Raw genomic sequence first — 12,264 nt, 5'->3', positions numbered from 1 at the left:
GCCGCCACACCCAAGAGTCCACCAAGCAATCCAACGAGATCACCCCGTGAACACCATCCTTGGCGATATTCAAAAGGGGGTAACTACTCGATCTTGTGTTGCTCATTTTTGTGAACATTATTCGTTTGTTTACTCTATTGAGCCACACAAGGTAGAGGAAGCACTTCAAGATTCGGATTGGGTGGTGGCGATGCAAGAGGAGCTCAAAAACTTCACTAGGAATGAGGTATGGCATTTAGTTCCACGTCCTAACCAAAATGTTGTAGGAACCAAGTGGGTCTTCCGCAACAAACAAGATGAGCATGGTGTGGTGACAAGGAACAAAGCCCGACTTGTGGCCAAAGGGTATTCACAAATCGAAGGTTTGGATTTCGGTGAAACCTATGCACCCGTAGCTAGGCTTGAGTCAATCCGTATATTACTTGCCTATGCTACTTACCATGGCTTTAAGCTATATCAAATGGACGTGAAGAGTGCCTTCCTCAATGGACCAATCAAGGAGGAGGTCTATGTTGAGCAACCTCCCGGCTTTGAAGATAGTGAGTATCCTAATCACGTATATAAGCTCTCTAAGGCGCTTTATGGGCTCAAGCAAGCCCCAAGAGCATGGTATAAATGCCTAAGAGATTTTCTTATCACTAATGGCTTCAAAGTCGGAAAGGTCGATCCTACTCTATTCACTAAAACTCTTGACAATGATTTGTTTGTATGCCAAATTTATGTTGATGATATTATATTTGGGTCTACTAACGAATCTACATGTGAGGAATTTAGTAGGATCATGACACAAAAATTCGAGATGTCGATGATGGGGGAGTTGAAGTACTTCTTAGGATTTCAAGTGAAGCAACTCCAAGAGGGCACCTTCATTAGCCAAACGAAGTATATTCAAGACATTCTAAACAAGATTGGGATGAAGGATGCCAAGCCCATCAAGACACCCATGGGAACCAATGGGCATCTCGACCTCGACACGGGAGGTAAATCCGTAGATCAAAAGGTATATCGGTCGATGATAGGCTCTTTACTCTATTTATGTGCATCTCGACCGAACATAATGATTTCCGTATGCATGTGTGCAAGATTCCAAGCCGGCCCTAAGGAAGCTCACCTTACGGCCCTAAAACGAATCTTGAGATATTTAGTTCATACTCCTAAGTTTGGGCTTTGGTACCCTCGGGGATCCACATTTGATTTAATTGGTTATTCGGATGCCGATTGGGCAGGGTGTAAAATTAATAGAAAGAGCACATCGGGGACTTGCCAGTTCTTGGGAAGGTCTCTGGTGTCTTGGGCTTCAAAGAAGCAAAATTCCGTAGCTCTTTCTACCGCCAAAGCCGAGTATATTGCCGCAGGTCATTGTTGCGCGCAATTGCTTTGGATGAGACAAACCCTTAGGGACTATGGTTACAAATTAACCAAAGTTCCTCTTCTATGTGATAATGAGAGTGCAATCCGCATGGCGGATAATCCCGTTGAGCATAGCCACACTAAACACATAGCCATTCAGTATCATTTTCTAAGAGATCACCAACAAAAAGGAGATATCGAGATTGCTTATATTAACACCAAGGAACAATTAGCCGATATCTTTACCAAGCCACTAGATGAACAAACTTTTAACAAACTTAGGCATGAGCTAAATATTCTTGATTCTCGGAATTTCTTTTGATATCTTGCATACATAGCTCATTAATATACCTTTGATCATATCTCTTTTATATGCTATGACTAATGTGTTCTCAAGTGTATTTCAACCTAAGTCATAGATTGAAAGGGAATTGGAGTCTTCGGCGAAGACAAAGGCTTCCACTCCACTCCATCAAATTACTCACCCTTCGCCGTCGCTCCGAGCAACTCTCCGTCTTTGGTACAATCTTCACTCATATGTTATTTACCAAAGGGGGAGAAAGTAGTTTAAAAGAGCTTATATTTCACTCAAGTATCCGTTTTTGGCGATTCATGCCAAAGGGGGAGAAAGTATTAGCCCAAAGCAAAAGGACCGCACCACCACCAATTTTGAAAATTTGAGTTAAGAAAAGGCTTTGAAATGATGAATTTTTCAAATTGGTATCTTATTTTTGATAAAATTTCAAATTGGTTCACCCTCTTTAAAAACTAATATCTAAAACCCTCTTGAACACTAAGAGGAGGATTTTTATTAAGGGGGTTTTGTTTAGTCAAAAGGAAAAGCTTTTGAAACTGGGGGAGAAAATTTCAAATCTTGAAAATGCTTCTCAAAATCTTACTCATTTACCTTTGACTATTTGCAAAAGGACTTTGAAAAGAATTTGCAAAAACAAAACATGTGGTGCAAGCGTGGTCCAAAATGTAAAAAATATAAAGAAACAATCCATGCATATCTTATGAGAATTTATTGGTTCGATTCTAAGTAACCTTTACTTACAATTATGCAAACTAGTTCAATTATGCACTTCTATACTTGTTTTGGTTTGTGTTGGCATCAATCACCAAAAAGGGGGAGATTGAAAGGGAATTAGGCTTACACCTTTTTTCCTAATTAATTTTGGTGGTTGAATTGCACAACACAAATAATTGGACTAACTAGTTTGCTCTAGTCTATTAGTTTTACAGGTGCCAAAGGTTCACAATAAGCCAATAAAAAGACCAAGGAAGGGTTCAAACAAAGAAAGCTAAAAGACATCCCAAAGGCACCCTGGTCTGGCGCACCGGACTGTCCGATGTGCCACCGGACAGTGTCTAGTGCACCAGGGAACTTCAGGCTAAACTTGCCACCTTCGGGAAAATGGGAGGCCGCTCCGCTATAATTCACCGGACTGTCCGGTGTGCCAGCGGAGCAACGGCTACTTCGCGCGCAACGATCGACTGCAACGCATTTAATGCGCACCTGCGCACGCAGAGGACAGAGCACGCGCAGTTGGCGCACCGGACAGTCTACAGGACCTGTCCGGTGCACCACCGGACAGCCCAAAGGCCCCACCTGTCAGAGCTCCAACGGTCGAACCCTAACGGCCGAATGACGTGGCTGGCGCACCAGACTGTCCGGTGCGCCATGCGACAGCAGTCTTCCAACGGCCATATTTTGGTGGTTGGGGCTATAAATACCCCAACCACCCCACATTCAATGGCATCCAAGTTTTCCACCTTCTACACATTACAAGAGCTATAGCATTCAATTCTAGACACAACCAAAGAGATCAAATCCTCTCCCAAGTCCAGAATCACTCCAAATCAAATAGTGACTAGAGAGAGCGACATTTGTGTTCATTTGAGCTCTTGCGCTTGGATTGCTTCCTTTTTTCTCATTCTTTCTTGTGATCAAACTCAATTGTAATCGAGGCAAGAGACACCAATTGTGTGGTGGTCCTTGTGGGAACTTCGTGTTCCGATTGATTGAGAAGAGAAGCTCACTCGGTCTAAGTGACCGTTTGAGAGAGGGAAAGGGTTGAAAGAGACCCGGTATTCGTGACCATCTCAACGGGGAGTAGGTTTGCAAGAACCGAACCTCGGTAAAACAAATCCTTGTGTCTCACTCCTTATTTGCTTGCGATTTGTTTTTCACCCTCTCTCTTGGACTCGTTAATATTTCTACCGCTAACCCGACTTGTAGTTGTGCTTAAGTTTATAAATTTCAGATTCTACCTATTCACCTCCCTCTAGGCGACTTTCACATCTCATCATGCCATCTTTTACATATGGACTCTTCATTTCCATAGCTTATTTGTTCTATGTGGTGCTGAGTTATTGCTTGACTGTCTTAAGACCTGAAACGGCTGATGGACGTGTGGACTAGTCCCTCCCAGGAGTTGATGGAGTCTGTTGGTCAACTTAATAAACATCTTCTTGGAATTGTGACGAGGAATTTAACAAAGTAATTTGCCATGATGAAAGGTCCTCCTCCCACAGTGATGATAGACAAACGGTATGTTTCCAACCACATGATCGAGTTGGCATTTTCGTTGTAAGCTTCAAATTTAACTGGATTGAAATCTTGAGGTCATTGAACTCTTCTCAAGTGGTCCATGAAGGCCTTGACATGAATTATTTGTTGAATTGGCTATCATGCTCTGATTAGTATGATGACTTGGCCTTTCTTCCTAGCGGTATTTTCGTCTTTGTAAGAACTTGACGCACCTCTGGCATATAAAGCTGAGTGTGTCATCATGTCATCTAGCCACTTTAGATCTTCTCGAGTTTGAGGAACATTTTGAGGGAGCATGGATATGAATGGATTAATCAGGAGTTTGGACTTAATAATATTTTTGGTAGGTGTAGCATGGATTATCTGTCCTAAGAACTAGACCATCCTAGCAAATCTAGGACATATAGTTTGTATATTTGAGATCTCTCTATCTCTTCATTCGCTGGAACGCCTGGGCCAAGTTTTCAGTGGTCCGAGTTGATGGTGTAATCCCATCTATTTGCCCAAGGGGTTAATGAAGGTTTGCCTCTAATTTTGCCCATTGTGAGCGCAACCTTGATATTGTTACCGTGATGACATCTTTGTCATGTCATAGCTGCAAGGTGCCTTTTAGGGCCTGACCGTTTTTCTCTGAAGCAAGTTTTGGCGTGTAACTCTGCATGTTCTGATTCTTTATTGGGATTGGGTAGTGCTACGTGGATGTCATCCAATTCTAAGTTTGAGCCCAAACTCGTGTCAAAGTTGTTACCGTATCTTGAGTCCAAGTCCACCTCATCGTCGAGTCCATATCGGAGGTGAGGTGAAGTTCTATTTTGGGTCAAAGCCATCGGATCATGATTTACTTCGATTATATCTTGGCTCGATCTCGTTGGGTCTTTCGCTCGTGTCGTCGAAGTGCAATCCGATATGTTCATATCTTGATCATCGACTTCATCTCCTTATGTGTGATATGTAGATGGCATCCGATCTACTATTGAAAGTCGCCTAGAGGGGGTGAATAAGCGAAACCTGAAATTTACAAACTTTAAACATGCACCATGTCCGGGGTTAGTGTTAGAATAATTCAGAGTGCGAAAGATAATTCTCCTTGCCAAGAGTTGCGTAATCAATGCGGAAGATAGTTCTCCGTTGAGGAGGTCATAAAGGTCGGGTCTATTCCAACCCTTTCCCTCTCTCAATCGGTCACATAGACCGGCCGAGTGTTTCTCCTTAATCACTTGGGTCACTAAGACCATGCAAGGATCACCACACACTTAGGTGTCTCTTGCTAGCTTTACAAAGCACTTAGAAGAATTAGAATGAGAAGGAGAAAACAATCCAAGCAACAAGAGCAACAAAAGAAACACAAAACACCCTCTCTCAAGTCACTAAGCAATTTAGTTGATTTTGAGGCTTGGAGAGGATTTGATCTTTTGAGTGTGTCTTGGAGTGAATGCTTTTTGCTCTTGTATTGAATGTGGAGTTCAGAAAACTTGGATGACTTGAATGGTGGTGGTTGGGGGTATTTATAGCCTCTAACCACTTCCTAGTCGTTGGCTGACTTTTCTATCGACGGGCACACCGGACAGTCCGGTGGTGCACCAGACTTGGCACTATTCGTTGTCTGGTGCGTGCCACGTCAGCTGCCCGTTGGGGTTTGGAGCGGTTGATCGTTGAAGTCATTTGTCCTCTTGCAGCACCGGACAATCCAGTGGCACACCGGACAGTCCGGTGTGTTCTGACTTCGTTGCCTTGACTTCTGACTTGCGCATTGTTCACTGTTCATCTGACATCACAGTTGACCGTTGGGCGCAGTTGACCGTTGCTCCGTTGGCTCACCGGACATGTCCGGTGCACACCGGACAGTCCGATGAATTATAACGGAGTGACTCTAGAAAAACCCGAGAGCGGTCAGTTCGTGAGGTGCTCGGTCTAGGCACCGGACAGTGTCCGGTGCGCCACTGTCAGCACCAAATCTTGTCTTTGCTCCAAACTTTGTTGAGTTCCCAACTTATTTTCTTTGTTGGTTTATGTTGAACTTTATGCACCTGAGATAAATGACAACTAGACAAACTAGTTAATCCATGTGGTTTGTGATGGATGTCAAACACCAAAATCGATTATAGGAAATATTTTAAGCCCATTTCTCTTTCAATCTCCCCCTTTTTGGTGATTGATGCCAACACAAACCAAAGCAAGTATAAAGTGAAGTAATGTAACTAGTTTGCAGTTTTGACATATGTACATAAGTTACTTTGAATTTAAACCAACTTAAAAGTATTTCCAAGAGTATATGATTGCTTTCTTCTAGTTTAACATTTTGGACCACATTTTCACCACTTTGCTTGTTTTTGCAAATCTTTTGGAAAAGTCTTTTCAAATTCTTTTGCAAATAGCCAATGGTATAAGAATATGATTTCAAAAAACATTTTTCGAGATTTTGAAAATTCTCCCCCTGTTTCAAATGCTTTTCCTTTGGCTAAATAAAAGCTCCCCCTGAAGAAGTTCTCCCCTTAGCTATCAAGAGGGTTTTTGTAATTGAAATAATTTCTTCCCCTTTGTGAAATAGTTTTTGAAAAATTAAAAATGGTGGTGTGGTCCTTTTGCGGTGTGCGGTCCTTTTGCTTTGGGCCTATTAATTTCTCCCCTTTGACATTAATCGCCAAAAACGAAGAAATGTGAGAGGCCTATTAATTTCCCCCATTGAAAATGAATGAAAGTTTATGAGGAGGGCAAAGGATAAATGATACCGACAGAGTTGAGTGGAAGCCTTGCCTTTGTCGAATACTCCATTTCCCTTTCAATCTAAGGCTAATCATAGAGATACTCATGGAAGCACATTAGTTTTAGCTTTGGCACAAGAAGAATAAGAAATATGCATTTGTACCAAGTGAAAGAGACATGATCAAAGGTATATAAATGAGCTATATGTGCAAAGTTTCAATCAAAGTTCTGATAATCAAGAATATTTAGCTCATTCCTAAGGGCTAGTTTGGGAGCTATATGTCACACCCGGGTTTTAGGGGCACCAAGACCCGGGCGCGAACATAATCACCAGGTGTGCTGGGACCAAGTCTCACACATATGATGAATCATGGCACAGGATCGAATGTCACATCTTTACTATATAACAGGAGTTCTATACAAAATAAATGGATAATTACATTATAAGGAGACAACGGTCCAGCAACCCAAAGTTGACTAGGAGACGACGGCCTAGACCTCTCATGAACACATCGCAGCATCCTCCATGCACCTCATCCTGTGGTACCTGTTCTTGACCTGTGGGGGGTGTGAGACAGCAAGAGTGAGCTCACATACGTTCATCGCTCAACAAGTTGTGGGGAATAATGTGCATGAACTCGCCAAAGGTGGGAGCTCACGTGAAGTGTAAGGCTTACCAAAGAGGATGGTTGAAGCTGAGCATTGCTTTTAATGTTGGTCAAAATTTTATTAGCAATTACTAAGTATAAGTAAATACCAACCCAATTAAGTAATAGAACAAAAGTAATAACAACATCACCTGCGATGCAATGCATATGACAAATTGAATTTAAGTTCCATAAATTAATCATGTGAGGGTCCGAGCTGCTCATGACCGTGAGCACGGCTAGTATACCAGTTTTACACTCTGCAGAGGTTGCACATCTTTACCCACAAGTCATGTTACCCATCTGCCAAGGGATCGCGACTTCCCATACACCTCTACCGAGGAGGCGAGGCAGGGTAACACTACGAGGCCTTTACAAAGTTCCACTAGCTTCAGAAAACCCGCTACAGTTTATAGGAAGCTCCAATGCAGGGTTCTTGCCTGACCGCCATCGCAGCAAAATCAACCAAGGACCTCCCTACACTGACCACTCCCCTACTGCCCTTGCCCCTTTCGGGTAAGGTAGTCATCCACTAGCTTTCCTAATTAATTAGCCAAGGGCGTCCATAAACCCTTGTGGTAGCACTGTTTTCCCGGGTGGTTCTCCATGTTCCAATTAACATAATGATCTTATCATGAACAGTAAATAACAACTGATAATAAAAGTATAATCATGAATAAAATGTATCTCCATACCCATAGCCACATAAAGCAATAGCAGGTACTACCCAAAAAGTGTGATGGTAATCAAGGTATAAAGATAATCAAACTGGGGTAACCTATTGGGTCCCATCAAAATTAACCTATGCAGATCATTATGATTAATCAGAACATGGCTGAGTAAAAAGAAGTGATCAAGGGCACAACTTGCCTGGGACTTGAGATTTCAGGTACCAACTTGCTCTTCAGATGACTCGTGTCCTCACTGCTAAACGTAGCAATACAGACAAACATGGTATAGGCAAAATTAACATCACACCAAACATAGTCGAAAACTACATAATAATACTCTACGCGTTACTACGAGATCGTGGGATCGAGAACCACTAACATCGGAGTTACGATTAAGGAGTTAAAATGTCATAAAAGATCTGATTGATTAAAATATTAAACTATATTATAATTTGGTTAATATAAATCATATGAGAGGTCATTCTATAAATAATCATCTTTAAGTTATAAATTTACCACAAATCATCTTCTATTGCATTAATAAGCAGATTAACAAACTAATCAACATAAGTTAAATAAAGGTCTAATTATTAAAGAATGAAACATGGTATAATAAATGTTGTTATTGTATAGTAAATATTCATACGATACTAACGCAACTGGAACGGATCAAATCGGAGTTTTAGATTTTAAGTTATGAATTTCTAAAGATTATATGTGTCTTGCACAAGATTAAATAGGATCTAAATTTTAATGTGATTTTCATGTCCAAACAGAGACACTAGATGATAAACAATAATATTACAAAATTATAAAAACTGGAATGGATTAATTTGGACATCATATGAATTTTCTATGAATTAAACAAAATCTAGCATCTATTTTTACATTAAAATCATTTTCTAATTACTTTTACTGGGTTTTATAAATCTCTAGACTGGGCACACTAATATTAGGAAGTGCAGGGGCCCTTGCGCAAAGTGCACCAAGACACAGAGAACCCAGGCGATAGACTGCAGGTTGAATAGCAAGTTTTCCGGGGTCTCTTTTAGAAGTTTGCTCGGCTGAATCTATCTGGGCGAGTATGAGCCGTCAGATCCCGATCTGACGGATCCGTTATAACGACGAAGGGGTACGCGCTATTGACCGTCGATCCTGAGATCCACGATCACGAAGCCCTGACCGAACCGGTATGCAAGGCGCGATCACAACCGTTGGTGACCAGATCAACGGACAAGGCGCACCAACCCGAAGTTGTAACCCTAAACCAGTCCCCACCGTGAATCAGCCGATCGAAGGCCCAGATTGAATCTGGCCGAAACATTATCACCTTCTAATCGTGGCCACACGCCCGTAGATCAACGGCCAGGCCAGATGATCCCCATCTTACAATCCCAGACACCGGCGGTGGCGTTCACCAGGGCCGGCGGCGCCATGGCCGATGAGCAGTCATCAAGGTTCTGGTGTTCGATTCCTAGTGGATCCTAGAGCAAAACGTCATGATGACCATAGGGAAACGTGAGCGAGGCCTCACCGATGGAGAAGGCGGGAACATGGCCAGCCATGGCGCAGGGCGGATCGGCGGCAGAGATTCATCAACGGCGAGAAATTCACAGTGCCCCATGGCTTGGAACAGGGTGAGCAGATGGAAGAGGGGCGGGTGCGGATCCGTTCTTATGCACCGAGGTCAGGAAGTCCGCGCGGGGATCACGCCATGGTTCACGGAGCTCGGAATCCAAGGGCGCCATGCGGGGTTGTTGTGATGAAGGGGATAAGTCTGACAAGTTGGCCCCACAAGTCAGTGGCACGAAAGAAAAGAAAATGGGAGGGGATAGAGTGGGCTGGCGCGGTGAGTGAAGTAGAGATGGGCCAAAAATGAGGTGGTAGGCCCAGCACAGATGGTTTTCTCTTTTTTATCCAATTCAAGTATACTAGCTCAATTTAAATCCTTGTTTTGAATTCTAGATTTAAAAATCACACAACAGTATAATAATACTTCTTCTATCTGCACTAATATTATTTATTTATTGTTATTATTATTTATTATTCTCCTAATTGTTTAATTAGGGAAGAAAGGAATGACTATTAAAATCCCTTTCTCTTTTCTTATTTCTATTTTCAAATATCCAAACCAAATTCAAAGTTTTGTTTTGAACTCTAGACTTCAAATATCAACAAAAGTCTACATGAATTATACTTTTGCTCTCTGCAATAATATTATTTATCTTATAATGTGTATTATTTTTTTCTTCTCTTTCTTTTTTTCCTTATTTTCCAATTCTAATTTTCAAATTTAAACTTGTATCACGATTTGAATACCTATGTAGAAATACAAGAACCCCATCGTGAGATGCATATTTTTGTATTTATTTATTTGTTAATTGACCAATATTATTTCATTATTTGAATATGCACAAAGAAAAGGGAAAACACTTAATTCCCAAAACGCTTTTATGTAAATCCATGTATTTTTTTGCCTTATATAAATTTTAGGGCTTTACACTATAAGAAGGGGAATTTAGCCCCTCCAATCCCCTCTGGTTTTGTGGCTCCCAAACTAGCCCTAAGATTGCTAAAAGTCTTTTCATCTAGAGGCTTGGTGAAGATATCGACTAATTGGTTGTGGGTGTTAACATAAGCAATCTCGATACCCCCTTTTGTTGGTGATCTCTCAAAAAGTGATACCGGATGTCTATGTGCTTAGTGCGGCTGTGTTCAACGGGATTATCCGCCATGCAGATTGCACTCTCATTATCACATAGGACAGGGACTTTGCTCAACTTGTAGTTGTAGTCCCTAAGTGTTTGCCTCATCCAGAGTAATTGTGCACAACAATGTCCTGCAGCAATATACTCGGCTTCAGTGGTGGATAGAGCTACTGAGGTGTGTTTCTTTGAAGCCCAAGACACCAGGGATCTTCCCAGAAACTGACAAGTCCCTGATATGCTCTTCTTGTAAATTTTACATCCGGCATAATCAGCATCAGAATACTCAATTAGATCAAAGGTAGATCCCTTGGGGTACCATAACCCAAACTTAGGAGTGTAAACTAAATATCTCATGATTCTTTTCATAGCCCTAAGGTGAACTTCCTTAGGATTTGCCTGGAACCTTGCACACATGCATACAGAAAGCATAATTTCCGGTCCTGAAGCACATAAATAGAGTAGAGAACCTATCATCGACCGGTATGATAGTGATGATGAGACTTATGATCCGGCTAACCCTGACACATATGAAGATTATATTTAATCGATGTAATGCTATATTTTTTAATTCACACCTATTTTTAAATACATCTTTTTTATATGCTTATTTGCCTACTCTTAATTGTAGGTTGTTGGACAAATATGGTGGGCGGTGGGATGAGGACGAGGAGGGGGAGGAGGAGCACTCATAGGACGGCGGAGGAAGCACAACAGGACGACAACGTCCAGCAGCAGGCTGCTATCGATGCGGCACAGCAGGACGACAACGATGCTTAGCAGGATGCCTCGGGTTCTGCGCCTCAGGTTCGAGGAACGTGTACATGTGAGGTCTCACGAGTCTTCATCAGCGTCCCATACTTCGTGACAGGCGACCACTGATTCGACTCGATGGGAGAGGTACGTAACTTTCGATATTCTCGCTGCTTGTTCATATTATGTGGCCAAATTCATAATATAAACTAAAACTTTTTATTTATCACTTGGACAGATCTAGGATCGAAGGTTATGGAGAATGCAGGGGGTCACGACCACAACCCCAATGGCATCCTCAGCCTTATGTGTAGGGAACACTTCCTTGGACTCGTTGAGTACGCCGGAGTGATAGGCCCAGCTTACACCTTCGACCACTATGTCGTCGCCCCCGATGCAGTAGACCGGGACGATAGGGAATTTAACAACAAGACGAAGCGGGTGAAGCAAGAGCTATGGGTAAGTCTTACTATATTGTAAAATATGTCGCATTCGTTGCATATTCTTAAAATAATGTATGGATACATCGTCTTTGTATGTAGGATTTCTTTAGATGCGAGGCTAGATACGAGCCTAGGGCAGATGTGGTGGCCACCATGAGCTGTAAGAAGCTCGTCGTGGACATGTACTACGAGGCGTGAATCCAGGCCATCGTCAGCTACCACAGCTCCGTCCTTGGGGAGAAGGTGACCAAGCAGGACACCCGAACCATGTCGTTGACTAGGGACCATTACTTGCAGGTAAATACATCACTTTAATATTCGTGACAAAATTTGCTTAATTTTATCTTCTGATATGTAGTGTACTTGTTTTACTCTATAGATGATTCCTTATTGGTGCGTCGCGCATCCTCAGTGCTGGGAGCATATGGTGCATAGGTG

The sequence above is a fragment of the Zea mays genome, chromosome 9 (assembly GCF_902167145.1).
Source record: "Zea mays cultivar B73 chromosome 9, Zm-B73-REFERENCE-NAM-5.0, whole genome shotgun sequence".
NCBI lineage: Eukaryota > Viridiplantae > Streptophyta > Magnoliopsida > Poales > Poaceae > Zea > Zea mays.
This window is presented reverse-complemented; position numbering follows the sequence as displayed.